Consider the following 13,756-nt stretch of genomic DNA (forward strand, 5'->3'; position numbering starts at 1 on the left):
GGTTATTTGCTCTGAGATCTCACCGTGTATGTGATTTGAGCAAAGCTGGTCCCAGACCCTTTGGTACCGTCCATGCAGGAGAACAAGAGGCTGGATCTGTCTTTCTTTGGGTAGCCTCCCTCTTACGCTCAGCTCCTGTGGGCAACTGAGGGAGCAAGCACACTCCAGCTCACACAAGAACAAGCAGTGATTTTCCAGGATGGTGCAAGTGAAATTCGAGTTTAGAAGGAAACTGCCCTCAGGGGCAGACAAACAATTCTGCCTGGAGGAAGCCTCTGCACATGGCTGTGGGGAGATGCTTAGTTCCTTGGTTCCACTGCACGTGGCTGTGGGGAGATGCTTAGTTCCACTGCTGTTCTGCCCACTACAGAGACTTTGCTATCTTCACTTGATCAGATACCTGCTGTGCAAGTACCATCTATCCCTGGGGCCATGCAAGCCACTGCTTAATTTTTTTGGCCACACCCAAGGCATGCAGACGTTCCCCGGCCAGGGGAAGAACCCAAGCCACAGCAGTGACCTGAGCCACAGCAGTGACAACACTGAATCCTTAACCATTAAGCCACCAGGGAACCCTACCACTTTACTTTTCATTGCAGTTAGATGCACATGACATAAAATTTGACCATTTTAACCATTTAAGTGGATAGCTCAGTAGCATTCAGTGGAGTCCATTCTGGTGCAACTAATCTCTAGAACTCTTTGCATCTTGCAGAACTGAAACTCTGTCCCCATTAAACAACTCCCCATTCCCGCCTTCCCCCAGCCCCTGTTAACCATCATTCTACTTTCTGTCTCCGTGAACCTGACAACTCTCTATACTTCAGATAAGTAGGATCACACAGCATTTGTCTTTTTGTAACTGGCTTATTTCATGTAGCGTAATGGCCCTGAGGTTCATCTGTTGTCTCATTTCCTTCCTTTTTAAGGCTGAATGATATTCCATTGCATGGGTGGACCACACTTGGTTTATCCATTCCCCTGTTGATGGACGCTTGGGTCGCTTCCACCTCGTGGCTATTTCGATCGGCACTGCTGTGAACACGGATGTATGAAGTTTAGCGGTATAAAGTTTTTCTCCAAGGTGTCAAAAGTTGCAGCATCAGCTCTCAGCCAGGTTCAAGCTCAAGGTCCTGTGAGCTTCTCTCTCCCTGTCTCAGAGCCATGTGCCCGAAGGATGGCAATCCTGTGTGAAAGAGAGGCGGCTCTGTCCCTCCTGCCGCCATGGAGCCCAGGCAGTGGTCACTGCCATCCCCTGCTACACCTGGTCTTAGAGCAATAGAAAGAAGACCTGCTGGCGAGATGGTAAACAGTGGAAATGTGTTCCCTCACCCCATTGTCCCATTTTCCAAGGCTCAGCTGCCCTTGGATGAACAGTGGGGTTTTTCCCAGCTGCTTGATTGTAGGCACACACAGATGCAGATATGTGTGTGGTTTTGCTTTGTATTTTATAAAAGCCTATTTTCTCACTCAGCAGTGTATCACCTTTCTATACAGTGGAAAGGTGTTAGCTGTCTAGGGTATTCCCATTTTTATGCTGTTAAAAACGATGCTCAGCTGAATACCTTTATGCAAACATATACTCTTGTATATGTGTGAGTGTCATTGTAGGATTAGAAGTAGATCTATTGGGTCAAAGTGTACGTACATTTAAAATTTTGATGGGGAGAGTTTCCGTCCTGGCTCAGTGGAAGTGAATCTGACTAATAATGAGGACGCAGGTTCAATCCCTGGCCTCGCTGAGTGGGTTAAGGATCCGGCGTTGTTGTGAGCTGTGGTGGAGGTCACAGACATGGCTCAGATCTTGTGTTGCTGTGGCTGTGGTGTAGGCCAGCAGTGACAGCTCAGATTCGACCCCTAGCCTGGGAACCTCCATATGCTGCAGGTGTGGCCCCAAAAAGACAAAAAAAATAAATAAATAAATAAAATTTTTGACAGGAACAGGTTAAAGGGTTATACCAGTTTACCTGTTACCATTAAAGAAAGGTCTGAGCTTATTTTTTCCGGTTTAAGGCAAACAGTCCAGTCCTCTTATTTATTTACCAAATACCCTTGACTTCTCTACAAGCCAATCTACATAGCCTGTGCTACTTAATTAAAATCGGCTTGGAAGACCTCAAGTTAATAAAATCTAATGTTCACCACTGTCTGCTTACCATTTTAGGCACATTCGAAGGACAAAAGTGTATTTGTGTATTTCTGCAGATGATAAATTTCTGGATTTCTTCTTTGAGGTATCAAGAAGTATAACGTTAATTTCGTAAATATTTGCATCTCCTACTTTCAGGATTACACACACATATTTTTAAATACCGTGTCTCTTGAAATTAAAAAAAAAAACAAACAAAAACAAAAACCTTTGCCCCCACCCCTTCCCTTTTTGATTTTTAACTGTCTGAAAAATTATAAATTCCCAGAATGATCAAGTCCTCTGAGACATTTATGCCGATATGCCCAGGAGAAATATAGCTACTCACACCCCAATTTTAATTACTTCAGTCCCTTGAATGGTTTGCATTTGTCAGCTGAGACAGGTGATTTCACAATTATATTGAAAATATAAAGATGCCCTCAGATGAGGCAAAACCTGGTCATGGCACACAAATTTGAAGACGAGCTGTGAGTGGTCCCCCGGATAACGATGCTCTGGGAGGCGGGTTGGGTGGAGGAAAGGCCACATACATCCCCTTTCATCCTATTTTTACCTATCTGAAAATAGCAAGCCAGGCTTTGAGCAGAGCCAGGGCTCCCCGTGGTCCTCAGCCCGAGCGTCCCTGGAAGACCAGCTCTTTTGTGTTTCCTGCGTCCTCTGCAGGCGTGTCTGCGTCGCGCAGGGGCGCATCCGCACGTGGGGGGGCGCGGAGGGCGGGGAGCGGCGCGCCGGCTCTCCCCTCGCGGGGTGGCATCGGGAAATGCTCGATTGTTCTGCGACTATCGATGTGCCTCCCTAGGAGGATTCCCGTGGCAAAGTGACCCTCCCTCCGCCTGTCCCCTCCCTTCCTGGCTCCCGCCCTCCCCCTCCCTGCAGCAGGAGCCGAACGCAGCCGCCCTGCGCTCCTCCTCCTCCTCCCGCTCCTCTGGCTCCGGGGATGCCGAAGTTATTAGGGGAAATAAGGTAGCCGAGGGGACCACATGGAGGTTGGGGCAGCTCCCAGCCGCGCGCCCCTCTCGCTTGAGCCAGTACCTCGCCTTAGGAATTACCCGCAGACACGGTGAATGAAGGAGGTCCCCGTGCCCGCCAGCCTGCCGGGATGGGCCACTGCTGCTGCAAGCCTTATAACTGCCTTCAGTGCCTGGACAAGACGGTACTTTGCCTTCCCTCTCTCTCCCTCCCCTCCTCCTTCCAAAGCGCAGAGAGGAGGCCAGAGTCAGCCGCCTCTGTCTCTGTCCCCCAGCATGTGTGTGCACTTGTCTTGTGGGTGAGCAGGAGGCTGCCCTGGCCGGCCCCAGGGTGCTGGATGGTGAGCCGCGTTGGCAGAAACACCGGTCTCACACGCGCTGCAGTGCCTTACATAATTGCCTTCCTGCAGCCTGGTGTAACTGTTGCATTCTCCCGAAACAGGGGGGCTCTGCTCAAACATCTTGAAATCCAAACTGCCAAGAGATCCTTGCTGCATTTTAATGTACCTGCCAGAGCAAAGCCATTCCGTTGGGGAATGGAGATCAGCTAGATGTGCTCCAAGTCTTGGCCAGCGGCTAACTTTGAAAGTTCCCCACTCTCTTTTGACAATCAGCATCCAGCCCTGGGACGTCCACTCTTAAGGGCAGAGAAGAAAGCACCAGCCTGGTTATTCTCCCCGGATGTGTTTGCATCACCACGAAGGGGCGAATAACACAGAGGTGAAAACTGTAGGACCCAGGGCGTCTGAGCGTGTGTTCCAGTTTTCCCTGAAAGAAATTCACAGCCGGAGAACGAACAGAGACGCGAGTGTGGGCAAGAATTGTGTGACAGTTCTAACACAAGGCATTTCTTTGCTTTTGACATTTGCCTGTGAGCTTGCAGAGGGATTAGGACATGCTTTTAATTTCCCTGCTAGAAATGTGCGGGCCAGAACTCCTGGTCTGTGATATGCTTTATTGTTGCTCACATTTGGGTTTCTCCAAGATGCCTGAAATGGAATTTAACCAGGGATGGAAATCGCCCCCCTTTGGTCAGCAGGTAGAGTGTGTGACCAGGTGAAGGGAGAGAAATGGCTTTAATATAAAACTCATTACGAGGAGGTCACTTGAGAACATCTTAGTTATCAGTTCTGTTAATGCCCTTTGACCTCAAGTAGGGTCACGGACCACCTGGGAAAATTGAACTGAGACCTTAAAAGTCACCTGGTCCTTCTCTTTCAATAGAAATAACTTATCGGAGCAGGGTTGGCTTTTGCTACCATACGTCAGAATTTTTATACTGCACATACTACACATAAGTAAAATATTTGTAGCATATGCATGTGCTTTTGACAAGCAAGTGCAAAATATTTGCACTCAGTTATTCAACACTGAAGTGATTAACAAGAAAAAAATGGAAACTAAAAGGTGTTGAAGGAAGCTTTGTAACAATAGTTGTTGTAAAAGGGAAGGATTTGCCACAGGTGCAGCAATATTATAATATTCGTATTTCTCAGCTCTGGTACAAAAGTTTTAGAAATAGAAGCTGATTAAAGGTCTTTTTTAAGAAAATATATTTTAAAGTGAATTCGTCCTCTTTCGTTTCAGATTAGGTTCTTGAAAAATATTATCCCTGTGTCATTCTTTGAATTGGGGATTTTAGGAAGAGAACTAAATGCTGTGTCATTTTTTTTTTTTTTTTATGTCTTTTTAGGGCCGCATCCGCGGCACATGGAGGTTCCCAGGCTAGGGGTCAAATCGGAGCTGTAGCCGCCAGCCTACACCACAGTCACAGCAATGCCAGATCCAAGCTGCGTCTGTGCACTTCTCACAGCAACGCCGGATCCTTAACCCACTGAGCATGGCCAGGGATCAAACCCACAACCTCATGGTTCCTCGTCGGATTTGTTTCTGCTGTACCACCCCAGGAACTCCCTGTGTCATCTTTTTGCTAGTGTGATGTTTCAGTGACTTTTCAAACGTTTTAGCTTTGAAACTTCAAACTTAAGGCAGAGTATTCTTTCCTGATGAAAACTGGCACGCTTACGCAGAGTTTATCAACGTTCTCACCATTCTTGACATTTCTTGGCTCTGTTTTAGGACGGTATTCCCATGGGAGGTTTTGTAGATGTGTGTTTATAGGTGCTCATTTGAGGAAGGACGGCCTTTCCTTTTTTTAATTAAAACATTCACTGTTTTATTTAGTTACCCACCTTCGAGGATAGCTTTGCAGGCAGTGTGCTAAAATCATTTGTTTATTCAGTCATTACTGAATGGGCCAGGCATTGAATCCAGGGGCTATTATGGGATTCGATTCCGATCTCAAACCCTGGAAATCAGGACTGTTTTAAATCCCACAATAAAAGCCTTCCGTCTGCTGTTAGCTCTCACAATCGCAGCATCAACGTGGTTTGGAAAAGACCTGATAAAATGTTTGATTAGAGTTATTTCTGGTGACTTTAGCCCATGTTCATAAACCTGAAGAAAGTAAAAGAACGCTTCCCTCAGAACTTTGTATAGATACAAAATAGAAAAGTTTATTTTGAGAAATAAAAATGTCTTTAGCCGTCAGATCCTAGTTCAACTGAACGGGTTCTGGAAAGAGTAGGGAGATAACCAAAGATACTTTTTAGGGCATCGATTTCAGAGATGGGCTTGGAAATAGAAATCTAAAGATGCTTCTTTCACATGAATTTATTGAGGGGGAACTACGGACTTTTATCTAGAATATAAAACAAGTAAAAACTTAGCAAGTGAATAAATGGTCTTTAAAAGCTGATTGTGCTTAAGTATTTTAACTTTAAAAACACCTGTTCATTGACAGTGTTTATTGCTGGTTTACACCGTACTCAGCTGTTATGGGCACTCTCGAGAAATTATTAAAAGACCCATGCGTTGCTGTGGCTGTGGTGTAGGCTGGTGGCTACAGCTCCGATTGGACCCCTAGCCTGGGAACCTCCATATGCCGCGGGAGTGGCCCAAGAAATAGCAAAAAGACCAAAAAAAAAAAAAAAAGACCCAGCCTGTCCTGTGGTGTTTGCCAGTTATTTGTTTGGTGGTACTTCCACCTTTTCCAGAAAAATGGTAAGTGGGATAGGCAGAAGTAACAGAGCAGTTAAAACATGAGTGCAAGACTGGAGTATAATTAAGTGGACATTCGGTGGTACTGACCATACCTGCTTCTGGAATCCAGTGAAAGGAGAAGGAAATCAGTGCTGGAATCAAAGGCAGAGTTTCTTGGAAAAGGCGGATCCTGGCTTGCCTGTTGAGGAATGGAGTGGAGTTTGGAGGAGGCCTGTACCTCTTAGTAAAGAGTGCAGGTGAAAGATGCTTGGGCCCCCTTTGATGAAAGAGCAGAGCAAACATCAGGACATACGAGCATGTAGGGTCTGTGGGAATATGTTTTCCAGGCTGAAAACAGACCTGGGCTTTCTAACCTGAGTTAATAAGAAGTAGGGATCCTTTGGACTTGAGCAGAAAGGCAGTTTACAGAAAGTTTTATTCGGCAGATATTTGGAAGGAAAGGTATGACCCGGGGAGTCCCCTGGGTCACCCAGATAGATGACCGGGAGTCTGTCCACTGATGGCCTCAGCGAGGTCCAGGCTCAAACCAGTGGCTCTGCACTGACAGACACCTCCCAGAGTGGGTCATTCTTGGGAATGTTGAGTTACTAAGAGAAATCAACTGGATATACAGCTAGAAAGCCAACTTGTGGTTTTAACTGACGAGCAAGGGAATGATTGCACGCCTAGTAAACCTGTGATTTCTTTTCAAAGTCTGGCTTCATGAGAAGCTTCGATGTGGGTGGAACGTTCTTTAGGCATCCAGTGGCCCCAGAGCCTGGCGGGTCCACGTCCCATCACCCTTTCAGCCGGAAGTCACCTGGGAGAATGTGCGATTGTTCGAAGCCATGGCGACTGCCGCTTCCAAGTTCCCTCTGCTTTGCTTCCTCTACTGCAACTCCCAACCCTCGGCCCCCTTGTCCTGCTGCCTCAGGGACAGTCCTGTCCCTTTGCTTTGCGTATCTCTACCCCAATCTTGTGTGTGTTGGTTATCATCTCAGAGGCTAATCTTATTTACCTTTTCTCTAAATTCTTGGTAGGGGCGTGAGTTGGGGAAGGCATCTCCCTGCTTCTCCCAGGTATGCAGGGGCGATAGGACAGTGACACCTCTGGGAAGGTCATTTAAAGGAGCTAGAATCCTGGAGTTCCCGTTGTGGCACAGAGGAAACGAATCCGACTAGGAACCATGAAGTTGCGGGTTCGATCCCTGGCCTTGCTCAGTGGGTTAAGGATCCAGTGTTGCTGTGAGCTGTGGTGTAGGTCACAGACGCAGCTCGGATCTGGGATTGCTGTGGCTCTGGCGTAGGCCGGCAGCTGTAGCTCTGATTAGACCCCTAGCCTGGGAACCTCCATGTGCCTTGGGTGCGACCCTGAAAAGACAAAAAGACAAAAAAAACCAAAACAAAACCAAAAAAAAAAAAAAAAAAAGAAGCTAGAATCCAGAAAGGTCGAGAGACTTCTTCAGTGATATGTAAACGAATTAAAAATCAAGGTTCTGGCTAAGTTTCCTTTTCTTTTGCTTCCTCTGGGATCCAGAATTTCCGGCCTTACTTCTTTGAAGCCACATTCCTTCTTCTTGGGCCCCCCTAGGTCTCTCTCCCTCCCGGTTGTTCCTTGGTCATCCAGGTATGGTCTGACGTCCCCCCTGTTAACCCAGCCTCTTGGGTGAGCAGGATGTTTTGCAGCCACTGACTCCCTGGCACAAGGGCGAAGGCTGGAAGGAGGCATCTTGATCAGCCTGATTTCTTTCGAAACCAGATATGGCTTTGCTCATTTTCCACAGGACTAGACACTGACATGTATTTAAGAATATTCAATGTGAATGATGCTGTCCCTTTGACCAGCCTATATTAAATTTCATTTCCAAGCAGAAACGCAGACATGAAATGCAGTGGCCTGTGTTAATTATATGTGAAAGAAATAAGACTTATTGATTAAGTCAAGGCATGGCATCACTGCTGCCTTCAAGCCATAATAACTAAAATGGATTAAAGGTCAGTCCACCTCCCAAAGGAATTTTCCACAGAGCTGTATTATGAATCTGGCCCCTCTTCACAATATTAATATTAAAAATGAATGCAGTATTCACAAAAGGTGATAGGAGAACCACGCTGAAGACTTCTGTGGTCCGTCGATGTCACCTTGTGGTCGGTTCCTTTTGAAATTCAAAGGAAAATAGTTCCCTTTGAAGACAAAGTTCTGCCATGTAAAATTCAAACCTAAGTTGAACTCATAGAACAAAACCAATCTTTTTTTTTTTTTTTTTTTTTTTTTTTTTGCTTTTTAGGGCCGCACCTGTGGCATGTGGCGTTTCCCAGGCTAGATGTTGACTCAGAGCTACAGCTGCTGGCCTACACCACAGCCATAGCAATGCCAGATCCAAGCCGAATCTGCGACCAACAGCACAGCTCACGGCAGTGCCGGCTCCTTAACCCACTGAGCAAGGCCAGGGATCAAACTCACATCTTCATGGATACTAGTAGGGTTCATAACCTGCTGAGCCACAAAAAAATCCCTATGGTTTTTTAATGTAACTCATTATGGTTCTTCTGTTTAGTCTGAGAAAAAGTGGCCCAGCTCACGTGGTTGAATTTTCCTGGTCTGTACTGATTTCAGGGCAGACTAAAAAGATGAGTTCGGAGTCTTTAGGCCTGCGCGTGCTCTCTCTCTCTCTCTCTCTCTCTCTCTCTCTCACACACACACACACACACACACACAATAGGTTTACATACAAAGGCCCCTCTTTATAAAAAAGATCAGGTGGGGAAGCAGGCGCTGACAAAGACACTCAGAACCCATCGTAAATTTTACGAAACTGTCATCAGTCCCCATCGCAGCTGATCGAGCATTCTTTCCGGGACGGTCAGACCAGAGGCAGACACTTGTCAAGGAAAGAAGGGACCATCAATGGGGGTGACAGAGCTTCCCAGAAATAGCCCCAGGTGCTGTTTTGTGTCGCTGGTCCGCCTGGCCTCTGCCTGGGGTGCTCTGGTCTCAGGCGTGTCCGGACCAGCCCTGCCTGGTTGAATTACATCACCTTGTCTTGCAGTCACTTCCTCATTTCCTGACTCTCTGGAAGATGCTTCGGCTTGAAGGCAGAAGTATCTTGCCTGGTGTGTCCTCTGCCACACAATGGGCTCTCAATAAATGTGTGTTATGCTGGATCAGTTTCCTGTTTCTGGATCAGTTGGGATGAAAACACCTCAGATTGACTCAACATTCGGTTTTAACAACCACCAGGCTGTTCTGTTGGTTTCTAATGGGAGGGGGGCTCCGGCGGCCGATGCCCAAGGGAGGGTCACATGCCGACAAGGACAGGCATTTTCACTTCCTGTTCCATCCATGGCACCGGAGCAGCGCCCCCACCTGCACAAGCCCCATGCTAGGTGACATCAGAGAGTGGGACAGGATGGCTTGGGGCTTGGACGTATGGAATGGTCCGCAGGTTGTACGCTTTGCCAGGCTTCTGTAGCTAAGAAAGATCGACAGCTGCATTTCTCACGCGCTTGCAGCACCATGTCTGAGAAGAAATGGAGGCTTCCCCGCAGCAGACCTGGGGTGCCCACGGTGGAGGGGAGGCTTGGCTCTTTCATGGAGCTGGCGCAGCGCAGATTCCATTCCTGAGTGCAGAAGCCCACCCTAAAGCAAAGGACGGCTCAGGGTGCACAGGAGCGATGCGCTACCCATTCCGAGAGGCAGCTCAGGAGACACCGCTGCCGATGTGGGGCCGAGACAAATGTTCTCCGGGGTCCCTTTTCAGGGCAGCCTGTCCTCGAGTAAACAGTAATTGCAAAGGAATGATGGCCTTCTTTGACTTTGCGATGTCTGGACTGTGTCACTGGGAGGGATCGGATGCCTCCTACCGAGTTCTATTTTTAGCCCATTGGACTGAGCGTGGGGACTCGTGTGCTTGGCACCGGTGAGGAATTTTCCCCTCATTCCCCATGTAGGGAAGCACTGATCTAACTCGGCCGTCGAGGAGGCCGTGCTCATATTTCAGCCATCCCACCGTGTCATCACCAGGACCTGGCTTGGGGTGGGGAGGGAGGGGGGCTGCGTAAGATCCTTTCAAAGGGAGACTCTGGGGCAGCCTCCCTTGTGCACGTTCCGCACAACCTCAGGGCCTTGCAGGACGGCTGCTGCAGGGCTCTGCTGAGCCAGGCAGAAGGGGGCCTCTTGCAGGCCGGGAGCAGAGAGTGGAAATAGCCTGTAGGTCCCCTTCTTGCCCACGAGCCGCGTCCCTGCGGTCCTGGCTGTTGACTCATTCCAGTGCTGGGCAGCGCTGCGTCATTCTGGTTTGGCTTGCAGTAAACAGAAACTTAATTGACGCAGAGAATTCACAAAGTAGAGGAGGTGATACCATTTTATACACAAGCACTTAAGGAGGGAGAGCTGCCGCCAAGCTGCTCTGGCTCAGCGAGCAGAGCTGCGCTGTGCCAGCATCCTCAGCAGGAATGCGTTGGGAGGCCGTCGGCAGGGGACAGAGAGGGCTGTCCGGTGTAGGGGCCGGGGGGGGGGGTGGAGAGGCTAAATTGCCACCTCATCAGACGTGACAGCCCCACGTAGGCTAGACCTGAAAGGAAGTGAAGCGCAACCGACACATCCCCACCAAGGACAGATACAGGGAGGCCGGGAGTGGGATGGGGTGCGAATGGAGCCAGGAGGTGTTTTCATCGAAACAGAATGATCAGGGGCGGGCCCTGCCTCTCTTCCAGCTACTTGCAGAAAGTGGGGTGGTCCTGAGTGCACAGATCCAGTCCGAGGTTTGGCTTGGTCTGGATCTTGAGGGCGGGTCTGTACGAGCATGGGTCCGCGGGGGCCGCTGTCCTGTGTGTTAGCGTTCGATGAAGAGTGGGGGTCCTAGCTTAAAACTCCTGTGTTACCACTTCCTGGCTGCTTGTACAGGTTCCTTGGCTGGTTAACCGACCACAGAGCCCCAGTTTTTCCTCCAAAATGGGAAATAAAACTCAGGACCCACTTAACAGTATCTGAGGAGTCAGTGAAGAAAGGGGCTTTCTCGGTGCCTGGCATCTGGAACGTGTTCTGTAAAGGTTAGTTAGTACTGACGTACTAACCCGCAGACCTCACCGGAGCGTAGTTATTTCCCTCGACACTTTAGCCACCGGGTTCGCTTCCTGTCTTTGGCAGCTGACTCTTCCTTGTGAGCTTGTGCGATGACTTTGAACTGGTTGGTGGTGGTGTCCGCACCTGTGGGAGGCAGGGGCTGGGGCTGGGGAGGGTTATGGCTCAGCTTCTCCCGCCTGCTTCCCCAAGGGGAGAGGATGCAGGGTCTCTCATCTCACTGGTCTCTCCCTGTTTCCCGTCTCATCTCTCTCCCTTCCCGCCCCTCCTTTTCTCTTCTTTGATTCTGTCACTTGCATTTCTGCCAAAGCAGAGACTTTTCTTCCGAGGCATCGAGTCCGCTCATCTTCATCAGCAGTATCAGCACCATCTCCCACCAGGACCTGTGCCCCTCGCTGGACCCTCGGGCCACTTCTTCCCCAAATGCCTGATTCTCCCGGGGCCGGGAAGTGGGCTGTGCTGGGGTGCGACGCTGGATGCCTCTGCCCAGATAACATCCTTCATCCCAGGGCTCCATCCCGGGGCTGTGCAGGAGCTGAGGGAGACATTGGCTTTGGGTTAGAAATTAGCGCCAGTTGTCTTATGTTCTGTTTGCTCCCTGCCTAACCTCGTCTGAGTCTGCACCTCTCAGGGTGTGGTGCTACTTCTGTTGTGATAAGGACACAGTTCTCTGTGCTTAGGAATTGAGGAGCTGAGTTTCGAAATTATTCCTGATAGTAGGAACGAGTTATTTTTTTCCCCCTCATTTCAGGGTACATCCTGGAACGTACCCTCTCTGGAATACCAGGTTTTCTTAACAGGTAACCGTCGGCGGGCTGCATTATACTGCTGTTAGCTGGCACCTGATCGGTCTGGTTAGACACTTTCCCTGTTCTGGGTTCTCTCATCTTTGAACTTAGAGGAGAATCAGGGCAAAGCCAAAAGGTGCTTTAAAGAAAAACCCAGAGAATAAGACACATGCCAATTCTGAACACACTCAGATACTCAGTATAGAAAAGCACCTGTTACCTACCAGGTGTCAAATGGAAACAACAGAGTCGTAATAACAACCAGCACGTGTCCAGAGCTTGTGGGTGCCAGGGACCGTTCAACTGCTTCAGGCACCCTCATTTATTTGCCCTCAGTCAACCCTGCACAGTGGGTGTGGCATTAGAGGCAGCATCATGAAGTGATCAGGAGAATGTGTGCTCTTGGGGGTGATTGCCAGCCTTCACATCCAGGGAAGGCAGGGATGCTGAGGGCAGGGATGAAGGAGGGAGCTTCAGGAGTGACGTGGGGTCCACTGCCCTCAAGGGTGTGTCTCTGCTACAGTAGTCTTAAGAGAACCATGACTTAATCATTGTTAATGCCTATGATTAAAATAGCTCTCAGCTGATCATGCAAGTAGAGTTTTATTTTGGCATGAAATTCTGATGTTGCTTAGCAAATGCCTTTTGGATAACCTGAGACCCTGCTATCAACCTAAAATAGCACACGTGTCACTGGGGTCTAAACACAGCAGACACAGAAACAAGATCGTGACAGCTCACTATTCCCACTCAGCACAGGTTGCCTGGAGGTCCTGAAATCAAAGTCACAAGAGGCTAATAAGGAGTTCCCATCGTGGCTCAGTGGTTAACAAATCCGACGAGGAACCATGAGATTGTGGGTTCGGTCCCTGCCCTTGCTCAGTGGGTTAAGGATCCGGCATTGGCATGAGCTGTGGTGCAGGTTGCAGAGTGGCTCAGATCCCGCGTTGCTGTGGCTGTGGCATTGGCTGGTGGCTACAGCTCTGATTTGACCCCTAGCCTGGGAACTTCCATATGCCACGGTAGCGCCCAAGAAATGGCAAAAAAAAAAAAAAAAAAGGAAGTTAATAAAGAAAGAGGGAGTTCCAGTCATGGCTCAGCAGTTAGTGAACCCGACTCGCATCCATGAGGATGCAGGTTCCATTCCTGGCCTCGCTTGTTGGGTTAAGGATCCAGGATCCGGCGTTGCTGTGAGCTATGGTGTAGACCTGCAGCTGCAGCTCCCGATTCTACCCCTACCCTGGCAACTCCATATGCCGCAGGGGTGGCCCTAAAAAAGACAGAAAAAGACAAAAAAAAAAAAAAAAAAGCATTCATGGGAGTGCCTGCTGTGGTGAAGTGGGTTAAGAATCCTACTGCGGCAGCTCGGGTTGCTGCTGAAGTGCAGGTTTGATCCCCAGCCCAGTGCAGTGGGTTAAGGGATCAGGCATTGCTGCAGCTGTGGCTCAGATATTCAATCCCTGGCCCAGAAACTTCCATAGGCCAGGGTGTGGCCATTGAGAGAAAGAAAGGGAGGAAGGGAGGAAGGGAGGGCCTTCACGAGGTCCTGAGGTCCTGATGATATTCCGGCTAGATATCCGGTATGCATTTTAGCCAAAATTCCCTCCTTGGAAACATTTGCTTTGGGAGCGTGTTCCTTCTAGAGAGTGAGAAACCCTTTCCTTGAAAGCCTGCATTTTTGGTCCCTCTGACTCAAAGAGAATTTGTATAACACATCTTTCCTG

General features: G+C 48.9%; 1 protein-coding gene across 12 annotated transcripts in view; it reads left to right on the plus strand.

Annotated features, from left to right (window-relative positions):
- The window catches only part of MTUS2 (microtubule associated scaffold protein 2), a 493,299-nt gene that overhangs the window by 415,090 nt on the left and 64,453 nt on the right, over window positions 1-13,756 (plus strand). The gene's annotated exons all lie outside the window — the stretch shown is intronic.

This window comes from Sus scrofa, chromosome 11 (genome assembly GCF_054392235.1).
Source record: "Sus scrofa isolate SSC_HxYL_T2T_F1_AM1 chromosome 11, Sscrofa_HxYL_maternal_Yorkshire_Landrace_v2.0, whole genome shotgun sequence".
NCBI lineage: Eukaryota > Metazoa > Chordata > Mammalia > Artiodactyla > Suidae > Sus > Sus scrofa.